At 36.6% G+C, this 18,508-nt stretch overlaps 1 long non-coding RNA gene across 1 annotated transcript; it reads left to right on the plus strand.

The window, feature by feature from the left end:
* The first annotated feature begins 7,710 nt into the window (after positions 1 to 7,710).
* On the plus strand, positions 7,711 to 17,177 carry LOC119869406. The gene is made up of 2 exons (XR_005370753.1): positions 7,711 to 7,833; positions 16,962 to 17,177. It is a non-coding gene; the product is annotated as an uncharacterized LOC119869406 (long non-coding RNA).
* The last annotated feature ends 1,331 nt before the right edge of the window (positions 17,178 to 18,508 follow it).

The following is an 18,508-nucleotide window of genomic DNA, read 5'->3' on the forward strand; positions in this document are numbered from 1 at the left end:
TGGTTCTTCCTGGAGAGTTTGATGGGAAAGAATACTCCAATTTCTTTGTCTTGGAGTAATTGCCAGGCTGGAGCAGTCCTCAAGCAAAAGTTGGAGAGGGAGATGAGAGAACGCTTCTAAATATTAGTCCTTCTACTCTTTGCCTCACTTCTCATTCTTGTGCTGTGATGTCTATCATTTCCAGTTCCCTTCCCGCAGCTCTAGCTCTCACTTCTTACATTCTAGGCAGCTGCTGCTTCCTGTCTGCCTCATGGTCAACACACATCATCTTCATCACGAATTCCAGAAATGTGTTGAGCTCTCTTATCTGCTGATGGATCCCCTTGCCATTTATTTTTTATTGCTGAGAGGGTTTTTTTTTTTTTTTAACATTAAGTTACTTTAGTATAATGTTATACTAAAGGAGAGAATGGAGCTCCATGTGTGCACTTTGGTCTGCCATCTTGAATAAGGTCTGCTGTGGAATTCTGACACAACAAAAAGTGGGCCAGAATGTGGTCAAAGGGAGAATCCACAAAAGCAAATCTGAGGCAAATGGGCTTGACTGTGCCTTGAAGGACAGGAAATACAACCACAGACAAAATAACATGAGGTTCCTATATATTTATATATATATTTATATATGTATATGTGTGTGTGTGTGTATAGGAATTACTAAGAATGGTTTTAAGTGGGCCATGAAGGAAGCACTTCCAGTGTTGACATGCATCCTTGTGATGGTTTGTTTTATGTGTCACCTTGACTGGGCTAAAGGATGCCCAGAGAGCTGGTAAAATGTTATTTCAGGGTGTGTTTGTGTGGATATTTCCAGAAGAGATTAGCATTCAAATCCATAGACTGAGTAAAGAAGATAATCCTCACCAATGTGAGTGGACACCATCCAATATCCTGAGGACCGAAATACAACAAAAAAAGCAGAGGAAGGATGAATTTGCTTGTTTTGCTTGAGTTATGACCTTCATCTTCTCCTGCCTGACATTGGTGCTCCTGGTTCTTAGACGTTTGGACCTAGACCATATTATACCCCTGGCTTTCCTGCATCTCTCTTAACCTCCATAATATGTGAGCCAATTCCTATAATAAATTTATATACATATAGATAGTTATGTAATCATGTGTGTGTTTACATTAACTCAGCATTTTTTTCAGTCATTAGCATCAGTGATCACCATTCATTCAATAAATAATTAAGTATCTATTTAGGGGGCCCCTGGGTGATTCAGTGGATAAATTAAGCATCCAACTCTTGATTTTGGCTCAGGTCATGATCTCAGGATAGTGAGATCAAGCCATCCCATCAGGCTCTGCGCTCAGCAGGGAGTCTGCTAGAGATTCTCTTCTTTCCCTCTGCTCCTCACCCTGTTCACACACATACTCTCTCTCTCTCAATCTGACACACATACATACATACATAAATCTTTTTTTAAAAGCATCTAATTAGTGCCAGATGCTGTGCTAGATGCTTGGGATATAATAGTGAGCCAAAATAGATGTGTTCTATGTCCTTACAGAGTTAACAGTCTTGTGATCACACCCGTAAATGTGAAATTATGTCTGGGGTTAGTGCTCTGAATGAGGGGGACATTAGTCTATGAGAGTGAATGGGGGCTTGCTGACCAAATCTGAGGGATAGGTGAAGATTTCTGTGAGGAACTGACTTAGTATACTATCAATACATGCCAATACATCAATACTTAGGAATAGTATAACTTTCAATACATGCCACTGTATATTTTGTGTATATATTGCTATTGCGTACGTGGATTTCCTCAAACACACACCATGTAAGAAATGGTAGAGTAGGAGTGGAAAGTATTCAGCTGAAGTTTCCAGAGGCCTGGAGTCCTTGAGTTTTGGCTTTGCCAACAGATGGCTCTCTGTCCTTGGATGACTCGACTTCACTTCCCTGGGGCAGGAGCCCCTTTATCTGTAAAATGAAGGGGTCCAATGAAATGATCTGTTGGGTCGTTTTCTGATCTAAAAGTCTCTCAAGGGGGATCCCTGGGTGGCGCAGCAGTTTGGCGCCTGCCTTTGGCCCAGGGAGCAATCCTGGAGACCCGGGATCGAATCCCACGTTGGACTCCCGGTGCATGGAGCCTGCTTCTCCCTCTGCCTATGTCTCTGCCTCTCTCTCTCTCTCTGTGTGACTATCATAAATAAATTAAAAAAAAAATTAAAAAAAATAATAAAAGTCTCTCAAGGGACGCCTGCGTGGGTCAGCAGCTGAGTGTTTGCCTTTGGCTCAAGACATGATCCTGGGGTCCCAGGATCAAGTCCCACATCAGGCTCCCTGCATGGAGCCTGCTTCTCCCTCTGCCTCTGTCTGCCTCTCTCTCTCTCTCTCTCTCTGTGTCTCTCATGAATAAATATAATCTTTTAAATAAATAAATGTCTCTCAAAATATGTACATTTCATTAAGAGTTTTGTCTCTGTTAAGTGTCTTAAGAAATAATTCTGCTCCTGTCATGTACATATACTTTGCAATTCTAAGGATCATTTGTTCAAGAAGTATCTTTTAAGAGCTTATTATTCTCTAATTGCATGAGTGTGTGGAGAGACAAGAGAATGACTAAGCACATATGAGTAAGTTGAGCCATTTTGAGTGAAAATAGAAATACATCTCTATGTCAGCAAATATATGTTTTCTTTCTTGGAAATGTGTTAACTAGGGGTTTCAATCAATTATTTTTTGAGCATTAATTAAGTATTCCTTTGGGACTCCTGCTCCTGGCTTCATTTTAAATTGTAAAAGTTTCTAAAATGTTAACATACAGTAGTGTTGACTGCTCTTGAAATATTGTTCATGAAACTAGATGGAAGCTTGTGTCTGCGTGCATGAGTGCATGTTTATGGAGTTTATTTACTGACACCAAAAACCCTCGTTGGCAGAAACACAAGTTACTATTTTCTAAGTCCATAGAAACATCCTTAGAAATGGTCTGAGTGATTTGGCAAATTGAAAGGGGATACTTCTACATGATAAATAAACCAAAGTAGGTTTTAGAATTAGGCTAGTTCTGTTTCTTGAAGTGTGCGATCCTTCATCTTCAATCAGTCTGTGTTTATTCTTACACCTGAACACGTAAGTAAGTGTTCAGGTGTAAGAATAAAAATGATAAGAAATAGAAATGATAAGATCACTAAGCGAATCAACCACCCATATATTTTTAAAATAAAGGCACACACTTCCATTTTTGAATTTAATTTCAAAGTATCCCCCATTGTGTTCCTACGTTTTTTTTTTTTTTTCTTTTCCGTGTTCCTACTTTTAATTCCTACTTTGGAGTAAACCCTCTAGCCTTCCGGAGCTTCAAGTCAGTGATCCACTAGGTCCTCAAACTTAAGAGAGTTTGTTGTTTTAGCAGAGGAGTGATCCCTCTCCTCATGGTCAGGTGTAGTGTAGCTAAAGTTGCAGAAGTACCTTGCTGGACCCTGACTTCCATGGGTGGTATTGAGGTGGTGAGAAAGGAGGAGTCATGATGACAAGGGCGGGGGAGGGTCCTTGCTGGAGTCCTTGAAAAAAACCCTGGCTTTCACCAACACATCCTTTCCTTCCTGAAAACAGTGGTTCCGCCAGCAGCATGCAGTCCTCAATCCTTTTTGATCTCCGAGGGCCTTTGAAATATGAACATAATTACACATAAGGCTTTGGGTGGCACATGGAAATACTTAGGTAGCATCATCTTTGGAAAAGAGGGTGATTTCTCTACAGATTTCAATTCAAAAGCCAAATTCCTTTCCTGGAAGAAGGTTTGCATTTCTTCTCGCTTTCTATCTTGAACTTTGAGTTTCTGTTGCTAACCACCATTGGTCATCCAGAGGATGCAATGAGATGACAATCAATGCACAAATAAATATACGTGAATTGCTAACAGGTGTCTATAGACCTTATAGTCCCTTTTCAGGATTCATCTAAGAACTATGTTATAGGCAAATGTATTAGAGACACACATAACCTTGATCAGCTGTGACTCTAACTAAATAGTCAAAATGCAGCTGTTGAGGGATTAGGAAAAGCTGACCAAATCCTTTCTTAAAAATGGCATTAAAGTGAACTCGGAAGAGACAAAATGAATGAAGGCCTCTATGTATTTCCTGAGCCTACAAAGTCTGTGCCAATAGTTCAGACCTGCATTTTAATATTATATGTATGTATTTACAATTGAAGTTTTTAGCCATTAGAAATTATATTGTAGACAAATACTGGCATGGGAAGAAGTTTATGCTAGATTGTTAATTTAAACATCAGGTTTAAAAGTGTGTACTGAATGTCTTCTTGTAGTAAATAAATGTATATATTTATAATAAGAAGAGGACTGAATTGATATCTAAAAATTGTTGACAGTGATTACCCCCAGATGGTGGGATCATGGATATTTTACTCTTTTTTGCTGATCTGAGTTTTCCAATTTTTCTTCAATAAGATCGCATTGCTTTTCAAATAAGAAAAAAAACCAATAAGATTATTTAAACATACCATATAACAAAAAGTGTTAAGATCATTTGACAGCAACTGAGCCAATGATAGCCTACAGTGATCACATAGAACAGGGTGAAAAGCCAAGAAATGGTGATGTAAATGATTCCTTTAATTCTAACACCAATTCCAACATGTGGGTTTTTTCCTTACCACCAAGCAATTCTCCAATACCAGCTGGGTGTTCTACAATTCAATTGTGGCACTGTCTACTCAGATAGATCACCCCAGATCCCACAGGTTCAGGGTTCAGTCCCTCTCCCTCCCTCCCTCTCCCTCATCCCTCTTCCTCCCTCCACCACACATACTTCAGATGCCAAATGCAAGTCCAGGTTGTCACCTGTGATTCCAACCCTCCAGCTATAGATCAGAGGTTCCCTGGACCCCCTCCTTGGGTTGGGTTAGTTTGCAAGAGCAGCTCACGGCACTCAGAGAAACAGTTTACTTACCAAATCACTGGTTTACTACCAAAGAATATAACTCAGGACCAGATGGAAAGATGCACAGGGCAAGGTGTGGGGGAAGGGCAGAGCTCCCATGCTCAGCGAACAGGCCTTTCTCTCAGCACCTGCACATGTTCAGCAACCCAGAAACTCCCAACCCTATCTTTTTGGGGTTTTTATGAAGGTTTCATCCTACAGACAAAACACAGATTGATTTAAATCATGGGCCATTGGCAATTAATTCAATCTCCAGCTCCTCTCCCATCTCGAAGGCAGTGGGATGGAACCAGAAGTATCAACCCTCTTCTCAACTGGTTGGTTCCTCTGGCCACTAGCCCCCAGTCTTTGGTACTTTCCAAAAGTCACCCCCTTAACATAAACTCAGATAAGGTTGAAAGCAATTTGTTACGCATATCAACACACTTTTATTGCTCTTAACACTTAGGAAATGCCAAGGATTTTAGAAGCTCTGTGCCAGAAATGGGGATGAAGACCACATATGTATTTCTTATTATAAATTACAATATCACAATTGTATAGGGCTGGCCTTTCCCAAAGTGTGCTTCCCAGATCACAGGGCCCACAAAATGCTGCATGAAAAATAAAAAGGAGGGATCCCTGGGTGGCGCAGCGGTTTAGCACCTGCCTTTGGCCCAGGGCGCGATCCTGGAGACCCGGGATCGAATCCCACGTTGGGCTTCCGGTGCATGGAGCCTGCTTCTCCCTCTGCCTATGTCTCTGCCTCTCTCTGTGTGTGTGACTATCATAAATAAATAAAAATTAAAAAAAAAAGAAAAGAAAAATAAAAAGGAGGTCTATTTTAATACGTATGGCAATGTCAGCAGCATTGTCTCAAAATGTACTTTGGCAATAAGAAGTTCTGCAGTGAAGAAACCTATGGCAGCAATTGCTTACTTACCACAAATACTCTTTTCATGGAACACTTATGAATATTCCATGACCCCCTTCAGGAAATACTGTCCTTTAGTAAAGCTCAAAGCTCAAAGAGAACTGCTTCTTCGTTTGAAGTCCCAAAGGCCTCTTATTTTGATTACTTTGCCTAAGAAGAAACTCCACAACCAAAGGTTTTCAGTTTAACATGCCTAATGAGTTAAAATGCAAAATAAATACAGAACTATCAAACAAACAGCAACGAATGTGTTTTGTTGCCTGACAGTGGACAGAGTTGTCCTCAGTGGGAAGAAACCCAAATGCTAAATTTCTCTTTATCTCCCCAATAAGAAGAGAGTGTATTCTCCTGCAACAAACCACAGAACCTCCAACTTTACTTGCTGGCCTTAACTCCATAAGGCCTCTTCTTGGTCATTTCCAGTGGGTTCTCACATCCTCCATCCTGTAGAAATGATGCTTTGAATGTCCCTAATAAGACAAATTTCCAGAGCTGGCTTTCAGCATGCACAGATCCCTTGCTGGATGTTGGCACACATAAGACTAACAATTTGGAGAATATTGAAATATGTTTTCATTATAATTTTAAAATAGCAATAAAACAGTTTTTTACTTTGGTGAAATACAGTATTATTTATCATTTTGATCACTTTTAAGTGTTTAATTAATTCAGTGGCATTAAGAACATTTGCACTGTTATGCAACCATCAGCACTATCCATTTCTAGAACTTTTTGATCACTCCAAACAGAAACTCTGTACTCACCAACTTCCCATTGCCCGTCTTTGCCTCCCAAGTCCCTGATAACTTCTATTTTATTTTCTGTCTCTATGAATTTGATTATTCTAGGTACTTCATATAAGTGGAACCATACAATATTTGTCCTTTTGCATCTGGCTTTATTTCACTTAGTATGTTGCCAAGGTTCATTTAAAACAAAAGTGTTCAATTAGTAGTAAGTATCTTATATCAGTGAAAAAAGATGATACTGTTTGTAATCTTTTACCAAGGCTTTTGTAGTTCTCTAAAAGATGGAAGGCTTGAGTCAGTGTCTTTTCTTACTCTATTTCTACTGAAATAGAAGTTCTAACCATAATTATTGGTTATCAGAATTGGCAAAATTGTTCAGGATCTTCATCTGATAATCCTAAATATATGGCTCAAACATACACCCAGAAAGTTGTTCTGATTTCTCTCTTGGCAATAAGTCAGGCACTAGAATAAAAGAACATACCATACTTAATACTTGGAATGTTTTGTTTCAACCTCAGAGATGATGGTAAATGGAATCCTACTCCACTTGGATTTTATTTGTCTCTAAAAAGTGTTTTTCTAGTTTGGGAAAAGTGTATTTGGATTGCTTTCTTTTATTTATCTTATTTTTGGAGAACATGACATATAAGGATGTCCCATACTGTCTTGGATTTCCCCAATGAATGAAAAAATCAAGTTTTAAGATCAAGTTGTTGATTAAAATATTTATACCATAGTTTGGCTTAAGAAATACTTATAGTGACAACATTTAAAATGACAAAACTCCCACTCTAGCGTGATATCCCTGAGGCTATTAAAAAACAGAATATATCATTGAAATGTGCCACTTGAAGAAACTACTTTTTTTTTAAAATTGCCATTTCTAGTGTCACGAAGAAATGCTTTTATCTCATCCCTGATTTCAAAAGCTTGTCTAAACACTTTGACCTTGATAAACAGTTTACTTCTGTGTGGAAAGGAAGGCTTGTACTCACTGCCAGTTTCTTCACAAAGCATGCTTAAAAGGTAAACACTCAGTGACCACGGTTTGAACACATTAACTATGTTTGCCAACTATGTTGTGAGATGAAGCAATAGGTAAAGGGACAATTTATCCAAATAGGCAAACACTTCCTTGTTGAAAACATTACTGGTGCTGTGGGTGTCTTTCCAGCCTGCATCATGGCACAAAAAATCGCCAACTACATGAAATATCTCCTCTGGCACGAGAGTGGAGCACTAAACTCACCAGTAAGTCCCTGAGCACCTCCCTTTTCTACATTTCTGCACATTTCTGCCAAGTGTTGATTGATATTCTGCACATCTGTGATTCTTTCCAAATGTAAGCCAAATGTCGGCTAGCAGGCACTCATGATAGACATTGCCCTTCTGTGCTATATGCCATTAATATTACATGATGTACAATGGCCCTCTTTGATTATGAAATTCCCAGTAGCTAATTTAAATTTCTTCCTGGGCATGGTAATTATTATCATTAGCCTTACAATTGGATTTATAAACTTTTTAGCAACAGTGTGATTCGCTTCTTTGGTTTTGGGGTTTTGGTGTACAATTTTGAATAATGTTTCTTTTGTTTGGGTCTCTTCACCTTTAAATGACAAAATTTATCAATTTCATATTAGAAAGCATTATTTTGTGCTTGTTCAGGAAAAACTCAATTGGTTTATCAGAAAGGTCACGGTACTTTGAAAGCAATGCAAAAGCTTCTGTGGCTTCTTGCCATTCTTTAACAAAGTTTTGTAACAGACAATGCAATAGAAACTAGAGGCAAATTGATTGCTGGTCTGATAAAATCCAATTTTCACATATTCATCAAGATTCACTTGTTCTAGCATACAGTTTCACATTGATATTTGCATTGGGCTCGTGTTCACCTTACATTTATAGGGTTCTATTATGTTTATGTTATCGTTGCAACACTACTTTTACACTTAGCTACCTTTAAGCACTTGATTTATTCCTGTGAATTGGCTATCATGACATGCAATCAAAATGTAAAATTAGCAGATGTAAATAGCACACTTAGATGTATAAAATTCAATAGTCAAGGCAAAGTTCACCATGAATGGAATATTAGCTGGGATGAGCAACTTTTTAGGAACACAATAATTATTAAGTATGCAAATAGATTTCTATAAAATATAATAAATTATTCTTAACTTCCAAATTTACAAAATGAACATGAAATTGTTTCCTTGCTCTGTCCTTCTATAGATAGCCAGGAACACCAATGATCCGTGGTTTGCCTATGGGCAGCATTTTCCTATGGGGTATGATTTTGAGGTGTTGGGATGGCTACCTGCAGAAATAGCTCATCATCCAACTAGCCTGATATCCAAAATCCCCAAGTCATTTGTTATTCTTCCTACAACTACAAGATAGATCAACGATATTTGTTAAATATCATGAAGCACATAAAGCATAAAGGTAGACTGTAGATAGAGACTATATATAAAACATACAGTCTTTATCTTCCAGAGCTTCTGATTGAGACTTTACATAAATAAACACAAATAAATTGCAAGCTACCAACTGTGGTAAGTGCTGAAGGAAAACGAAAAAAGATGAGAGAGAATAATAAAGTAGGTGGGTGAGAACGGCAAGGTCTAATTGAAACTGATGGGTCAAAGGCAAGTGCTGTGTGAGCTATTTCCTTTGAGATCCTCAAAGAGGAATAATCCATGGGTACTTAGGACATGTTCTTTTTCCTGATAACATTTGTGTATTGTAGAAATAACTAAATACAGGCTAGCTTGTTCCTTCGCTCTATTACTATTATTATTAGTGCTTAACTGCCTTATGGGCACTGTTCTAGACTCTGGAGGTGTACTTGTGAATGAGCTTTTCATGAAGCTTTTATTCAGGGTCAAGATGCTACTCAGAATATGAAAAGAGAAAAATATGACTAAACTCTGGAGTGAGCCATTAGAAAAGCTTATGAAGCATCATTTCGCTAATAACACAAGATCTCCATGGGGATAAAGAAAAGTACTCTTACCTAACAACACTCTACTGTCATCTGACGGAATATTTAGATATATGTGTAAAAAAAACCCTATATATCAGTCAAAACTGGTGATCAGCAGTGTAGGAGATAAAACCCTAAAACGAAACTGGTGTACTAGGTATTATAGATCAATAACGCTAGTACTAAGATCATCTGACTCCTCTTGTGATTGAAATTTGGCCTCAAGTGGAAATTGGCCTGTAAAATTATTGACAACTAAATGTTATATTTTTATGACCAATCAATAAATTGGAATTCTGGTCACACACATTAGTGTTCATGAGTGTGCTTACAATGAGTCTTTACCTGAGAGATCATAAATCACATGTGAGTCTGCCAGGCTGAAGTTTGGCCTTGGGTGAAGTGGAGCAGTCGACCACAGGTGGTGTACCCCGCTACCCATGTTGGGGTGACCAGCAGGCTTTTCCTATGAGACTCCTGGCTTTAGGGTAACTTCTCTTTCCAATCAGGAATTTTCATTAATCAAAAATCATGAGATATTTTGGAGGCACTCCATCAATAATCCCTAGGGAAGAAATAATGATTTAAAATGTGAGGTAGGAAATGGTTATTTCAAGTCTCAGAATAAACCATTTTAGAAATTGGCTGATACTACTAAGAACTGTCAGAACAGACTAGAAAATGTAGGGGAAATTGTACCTGCAACTTTTGATCCTTTTTTAAGTAGAGTTACCTTCACTATCAGTAGGAAGACGGGCTAACAGCCAAAGGAAGTCTTTTAATTAAATAAACAGACATTTCTTATTTATTCTAACAAGTTGAAATAGTGTATGAGATTAAAAAAAAACATTCAGCAGTTTGGTCTTGTCTCCCTTTTTTGTGAAATTGAAAAGAAACAAAATAAGCACATTGAATCTGGTGTAAAGGGAACTAAAGATATAGACAGTTTAATATTAGTCTTCTGAGACCAAAGCTACTCTTTCCAAGTTCAGCAGAAATACACAAACAATTTGATAAATATTGAATTATGCTTCAAGGCAATTCTCATACTTTAATATAATCTGTTTTTTAAAAATTTATTTCCTTCTACTTTGAAATAAAAGTCCATCACCAAATACAATTTAAAAAATACATTGAATTGCTTTTCATTTCAGTTTAAGAAAGAGCCCTTGCTTGTTTTTATACCATCACCTTTAGCAATTTTTCTCCTGAAAGAGAGGAAAGGAAGCTTGAATGTTTCCAGAGAAATGTAGTAAAAAAACAGGCTGCCTGTAAAGTGATGGGGTAATGTCAGCTAAATTGCACATACTACTGTCAAGTTAGGACAATGTATTTAAAGACATTAAATTAGATTATGGTAACTATTGTGGAAGTTTGATTTTTCATTTTATGGCATTTTGTATAAACTGGAGAATACTCAAACATTTGAAAACATTGATCCAGTTTTTCTATACCTTGCACATTAGGATTCCCTGCTTGGGAGAGGGGTGGGGGGTGGGGGTTGATTGTGAAAATACTGATGCCCCATTCCCACCCCTGAGATCCTAGCTCCCTAGTTGATTGTAATCTGTCATTAAAGTTAAGAACCACTGCTCTAAGATAATTGTGGTAATTTAACCATTAAACTTCTAGAAGTCTGAAATGCATTTAGGTTTAGGTTAGATTGCCAGATAAAATAGAGGATGCTTAGACAAGTTTGAATTTCAGATAAACAATAAAAACATTTTTAGTATTTGGAATATTGCATTAGACACAGTATTTTTATTTACTAAATCTGGCAACCCTAATTTTTCTTTGCTTAAAACTTCTTTGGAACAAAGCTGTTTATCCACTATTAGAGTTTCTTTAGAAAAGACTTCTCTGAGTCAGATGACAACAGCAAAACTGGGTAAACGCATCAGATGTTCTCCTGTCCTGGGGTCCTGAATCAATTCATCTCCTCTCTATACTTTCAGAGTTGTGTCCTCCTGCTTCTAATGAAGTCAATTCTTTTTGGGTTCCCCAGACCCAGTTCCAGTGTGGATTGCGGGGAACACCACACAAAACAAGTCTGACACTGTCTACCTGGAGGCAGCATCAGATGCCACAGGTTAAGGGTCTAGTTCTGTGAGACTATCCTGTGCCCCAGTCCAGATGCCAGTGGCCAGTGAGTCCCAGGCTGGTAACATGCTTGTGACCCACTGGCTACAGACTGGAGGTTCTGGCCACCTCCTCCTTCGGTCCTTTTAATTTGCTAGAGCGGCTGGCAGAACCCGGGGAAGCACTCAGCCTGCCAGTCCATTACAGATACAATACAGGGTACGAACGAGCAGCCTGATGAGGAGATACACGGAGTGCGGGGCAGAGGTACCGAGCTTCCCATACCTTCGCTTAGCTCCCTCATTCCTCTCCCCAAACACAAGCGCCTCCAACTTCAGGTAACCATGATAGTGACTTGAAAAATAATCACTTTTCTATTTTTTCCCCTTGGTTTCCTCACCCAGGTATGTATCCATAAACATTGTAATTTGCTTATTTTTGAACTTTAAATGGAATCATATAGCATAAAAATTCTGTGTCTAAATTCTTTCCCTGAATATTTTGTTGTTGTGACTCCCTAGTATTCATCCATGTAGCAGTTTATTTGTTTGAAAATATCACTTTTTATCCTACTGTTAATGGACATTCATATTCATTTCTTTCTATATTAGGGCATAATGCTTCTGTGAACATTCTTTTTGAATATTTATTTATTTATTTATTTATGAGAGAGAGCACAAACAGGAGGGGCAGAGGGAGAGAGAGAGAGAATCTCAACCAGACACCATGCCGAGTAGCAGAGGTCGACATAGGGCTTGAACTCCTGAGCCTGAAATCATGACCTGAGAAGAAATCAAGAGTCAGACACTTAATCAACTGGGCCACTTAGGCGCCCCTGAACATTCTTACATATTTCTCCCGGGACATGACTGCCAACACTTCTTTATGGTATATACCTGGGAGTGGCATGACTGCATCATAAGACTTGCATATGTACAACTTTATTTTGAAATAATTGTAAACTGTTAGAAAAGTTGCAAAAATGGGGCAGCTGGGTGGCTCAGTCACTTAAGTGTTTGACTCTTGATTTCAGCCTAGGTCATGATCTCAATTTCATGAGATTGAGCCCTGAGTCAGGTTCCTCCCTGGGTGTGGAACCTATTAAGATTCTCTCCCTCTCAACCTTGGCCCCTCTCCGATCTTGTCCCCATCCTCAAAAAAAAAAAAAAAAAAAAAAGTTGCAAAAATGATAAAGAGAGTTCCCATATACCATTCACTAAAATTTCCCTAATTATAGCATTGTAAATAATCATAGTACTATTATCAAAACCAGGAAATTAATATTTATATAATAGTAAAAACTAATTATACAACTTATTCGAATTTTGCCAATTTTCCTACTTTCAGCACTTTCGTATTCTTATGTTTTAGATGTGCCCCTTGTAAAAAGTATTGATCTTTAAAAATCCAGTCACACAATCTGTCTTTTAAGTATTTAATCCATTTACATTAAATGTAATTGCTACTAGATAAGGGGTATATCTGTATAGATCATTATAAACTACCATTTTTTAAAAAAGATTGTATTTGTTTATTCATGAGAGACACGAGGAGAGAGGCAGAGACACAGGCAGAGGGAGAAGCAGGCTTCCCACAGGGAGCCTGATGTGGGACTCGATCCCAGGACCCCAGGATCACGACCTGAGCCAAAAGTAGATGCTCAACCACTGAGCCACCCAGGTGACCCATAAATTACCATTTTATTTTGTGCTTTGCATTTATTTCTTCTGTTTCCTTTTTCTCTACATTTAGGTCTTCCTTTGGGTTGATTGAGTCATTTTTATCACTTCAGTTTCCCCCATTCCTTTTAGTGTTTACATAGAAATTACAATATGAATACTTAATTTTATTGGAACCTAAAGTTAATATATTTATCTACCAGGACCTACAACACTTTTAAATCCATTTACTTTTTGTGCCCAAATAACATTTCATTATTTTAATAGATTTTAAGTCTAAGTAATTTTTCATTCCACTAAACACTATTATTTTTTGTTTGAAACGTGCAATACTTGTTCACATTTACTCATACCATTTGGCCTTTCCTCTGCCCTTTATTTCCTTTTGCCTATCAGACTCTTCCTTTCAGATCATTTTCCTTCAGTCAAAGTTGTATCTTGTAATTTCTTTTTTGGGATTTTTGCACTGGTGGTAACCTATATTTTTTGTTTAAAAATGTTTACTGGATGTATGATTTTAGATTAGCAGTGACTTTCTTTCAACATATTAAAGATATTTCACTATCTACTGGCTTTCATCATTTGCTGTCAATCTAACTGAAAATCTTTTGAATATAATGTCCTTTTTTTTTTTTCCTTCTAGCTTCCTTTAAAATCTTAAGTTTTGCTTTCTACAGTTACACTGTGTTTCCAGGTGGAGGTTTATTTTTAGTGTTTTGGGTACTTCTGGAAAATTCTCAGCCATTATCTATGCCTCATCTCTTTTTCTTTCCTCTTTAATTGGAACTATTATTAGATGTGTAGTAGACTTTACTACTCTAAGCTCCATGTTACATAAACTCTTGTTCATACTTAACACCTCTTTGTATCTCTGCATTAGGAATGATTTCTTCTTACCTATCTTCAAATGCATTAACTCTTTTTTCAACTATTTCTTTATGTTGTTAAATCTCCATTGAGTTTTTTATTTTAATTATTTTTTATTTTTACAAGTTCTGTTTTGTTCTCTTGCAAACATGCTAGCTTATATTTTATAGTTTCCTGTTCTCCAAAAATATTTTAAGCTTGTTTTTTATTTTTTAAAACATAGTAAGTAAGCATAGTAATTGTATTATCTGTCCCTGAAAAATTTGAATAGCTAAATTCAATATATGTTTTTTGTTTCTGCAGTTTGTTGTTTCTTCTGGTTTTTCTTCTTGGTGATTTCCCTGTGGCACTTGGTTACTTTTGACTGTGACCTGCTTTTTGTTTTCCCTTGGAAAATTATTTTTAAGGATTCCTACAGGCCTAGAATGCTGATATCTTTGTCTCTGCCTGGTACAGAACACTATCAATTGAAAAACAGCTTAAAGGTTTTGGAACCATCTTGGTGATATACTATGATTTGCAAGCTCCTGAAGCATTTATCTGGTTAAAACATCTCAGGGATGGTTTTTATTTCCCATCCCTGCTCTGCTTAGAGCTCAGGCAACCTTCCTGCACAACTGGGGTAGGTTAACTTTTGATTCGTCCTTAGATTGAGGGAATATCCTTGGGTATCTTGACTTTAAAGGGTTTCCTTTTAGATCTTCACCTGGGCTTTGATTTCTGTTGTCCACACTCTACAAGGTCACTAAAGTGAAAGTTTTTGGGATGCCTGAGTGGCTCAGCTTTTGGGCCCTGCCTTTGGCTCAGGGCATGATCCAGGGGTTACCAGATCAAGTCTCACATCGGGCTCCCAGTAGGGAGCCTGCTTCTGTCTCTGCCTCTCTCTCTCTCTCTGTGTGTCTCTCATGGCTAAATAAATAAAACATTTAAAATAAATAAATAAAGTGGAAGTTTGCTTAATTTAGCAAATGCTCTTAAGGGGAAAGCAACTGAAGTGCTCTGCTAACATCTGAGGGGTCCTTCTCTATTTTGATTTTGGCCCAGAAATTCCTTACAGTCTCATCAGATCTGTGTTGCTTTTAAGAACTTACTTTTTGTGTAACTCACTATTTTAAGTTGTCCTTCCTTCCAGCTGGGAGGGTTGGCCTGTATAGTGTAGCCTGCCATATGATTAGAAAGGTAGGTCTTATTTTATAATTTAAAAAAGTATGTTCAACTTGTGTTTCTATCCCCTTCCTCATTCTTAATGTATTAGTGTGTGTGTGTGGGGGGGGGGGGGTTTAATAAGAAATTCCCAGGACATTTTTATAGTACTTTTCCTCCAACGAAACAACTTGGTCCACTTATATGTCTAATAGTTCTTATTTCATAGTTATTTAATTTCTGTTTTTATTTTTATTTGCTTTCTTATTATTTTTTTAAAAAATTCTTCCTAACTTATTGAGTTGAGTACCTCAAGTTTTCTTTTTTAAGTAATGAGTAATGAGAATATTTAATTAATAAATGTCATTTTGACTTCAACTTTGGATGCATCCCATTAGTTCTATTGTTCACATGCTCCTTTTCTGAAGGTTTGTAGTTTTGATTTCCTTTTTGCCCTAAGACTTATTTGGAATCATTTACCTCCTCCATTTTCAAACAATTCCTTTCTTCCCCCTCTTGTTTGATCATTTATTATTGATTTTGATTGTATTTTATTATTTTTTAGAGAGTGTGGCCTGTTTAGTTTCAGATTTAAAAAAAAATTTACTAAAAAAATATAAATAAATAAATGAAATTTACTGAGTTTTTGTGGCCTAATATATTTATCAATTTCAACATATATTTTACAAGTGCTTGTCAAAAAAAAGAATCATATGTAGGGTCTAGCATTCAAGATATTTATACACATAGATATTAATCTTTAAAATTATAGTCATATGAGGGATTTTTTTCCCCCTACTTGATTTGTCAGGCCATTAATTCAGATGACATAGGGACAAAATAAGCAGCTTTTTGGGAGTAAGATGTTTAAACCTGTTCTCTTAAATTTGAAGACATTTTCCTTTACATTACTTTAGAATGCTTAATACTTTAAGTAATGATACTTAAAAGAGTAAAGCTCTTGGTTAGTGTATGTAAAAGGATTATTTTCTCTCTCAAATTTTTACTTCCTGTACCACTTTCAACACTGAATACATCAACTCTATGATCTTTCTGTGTGTTGTCTCTCCAGTAAGCAACATAAGTACATTTCTTCTTTATGCTTTAGGCTGTCGCTATGTCAACTTTTCCCTAATTAACCATATATAGAGAAACAAATGGGCAAGAATATAATCTGTAAATAGTATTTTGACTTTGGAAAGTCTAAGGTTTTTTAAAGTTGTTTAAATCATTATATTGATAGGATTGGGTTTTTTTGTAAAATGGCTTCTCATAGAAATTTTGAAAACAGCATCTGTAGTATAAAGAAGCAGAAAGAAAGATGCATATAATCCTATCACTCCAAGGCAACCCTTGTTAACTGGTCTTGCTTGTTTCCTTCTATTTTTTCCAGAACTATTTTTACATAATTGAGATCAATTTTGTATTTTGAATTTTCCACTATTTGTATACTGAATTTTCCACTATTATATTTATTTTTCATTATTAAAAACTATCAGAATTGCTTAAATGCCCTGATAACATTTCATTATTTACTTAATATTCTTTTAATGTTATAATTTTCAATATCTCTGTATGAATAATACTTTGATGGATTTCTTCTTTTCTTTGTTTTTCTTAAGTGATACAGCTGGACTTCAATCTTTTGGGTGCATCAGAAGCACTGGGAGAGCCCCGTGCCCAGAGTTTCAGATTCAGTCTGGGATGCAGCCGAAGAATTTGCACTTATAACAACTTCAAGTGATGCTGATTGTCCAGAGATCACATATAGCATCACTGGAATAGCTGTAATTAACAGGATGTATACAGATTTGCTTCAATAAATTTCTGAAAAATAATGCTTCTTCCTTCCACAGTAAGTTGTATCTTTGATATTGCAGAGAAAAAAATAGTAATACTTATCTTGGCTAGAGAAAGAAATAGTGATGTCTATTAAAAGGTTCTCTAAAATCCTTACTCACTGGCTTTTGCTACCGCATTTGCACTTACTGTGGAATCTTACTGGAACACTTATCCATTTGACCCTGGAGCTGCATCACTATACAGCTGGTCTCTTTTTTTCTTTTCTTTTCTTTTTTCTTTTGTAAGTCACCTGCTCTCATTTAATTCATTTCCTTTGGTGTTTTCCTTCCTGTGGGAAGTCTCTGACATCTGTCCCACATACTTCTTTATGAATACAAAGGCTCATCTTTTATCTTTATTTTTAACTTTTATGAGTCAGTTACTCTTAGCCTTTTTATAGTTATGATCTTTTCATTCCTTATGTTTTAAAGAGATATTCTAGACTGTAATTCTTTGTGGCCGATTTTTTTTTAAATCTTATTTTTTAACACCTTTAATTATTTTCTGTTGACATTTGTATTTAGGTCTGAGCCTCTGTCAATTACCGGCAGCACAAGGCTTCTCACTTCATTGGCACCATCATGTGGTGGAATTGTGTATAACATTAGAAAACCTGCCACATAGAGGAAGACAGGGTACCATTACAGCACATTTTATAGAGAGAGCACTGAAATTGGAGAGTCATAATAGTTGGGGGATCTGAAACAATCCTATGACTTTAGTTAATGCACATCAAAATTAGACCTAGTAAACACCAATGATTAATTATGTGGAGACTGTAGTCAATTATAAGAACTCAAGCCCTGGGTTTCTTACTCATTATGATACGATCTTGGGCACTTTGGTTAATCTCCTTGAGTCTCCGTTTCCTGATAAGTATGTGGACACCAGTGGTATCTATCTCATAGGAATGTTGGGAGGAACAATTAGTATTATGATAACAGCATAATGGCCATAAAAAGGCTCAATAATATCAGTTATGAAAAAAAATATCAGTTATGATTAGCTATTAACAAACCATCACATTTGTTTTTTTGTGTTCAATCCTAGAATAGAAAGAGTATTAGAAAAGAAAACTTCCCATGAGATTTTAGAAATGTATGCCAAAATAGTATAACAAATTACCAAAATGGTATAATTATTTCAGAATGATCAGAAGTAGCATGAAGTTAAAAACTGCAAAAGGTAGATATTGAAAGAACAGTTAAATAAAGATATATTTTTAGAAAAAAAGGAAGGAAACTTCTGGTAAGAAAGATCTTCTAAACTATTCTTACAAAGTGAAATTTGAAAATTATCTGGTTAAATTAACCATAATTGACAGAAA

The sequence above is a fragment of the Canis lupus genome, chromosome 15, assembly GCF_011100685.1.
Source record: "Canis lupus familiaris isolate Mischka breed German Shepherd chromosome 15, alternate assembly UU_Cfam_GSD_1.0, whole genome shotgun sequence".
NCBI classification, from domain to species: Eukaryota; Metazoa; Chordata; class Mammalia; order Carnivora; family Canidae; genus Canis; species Canis lupus.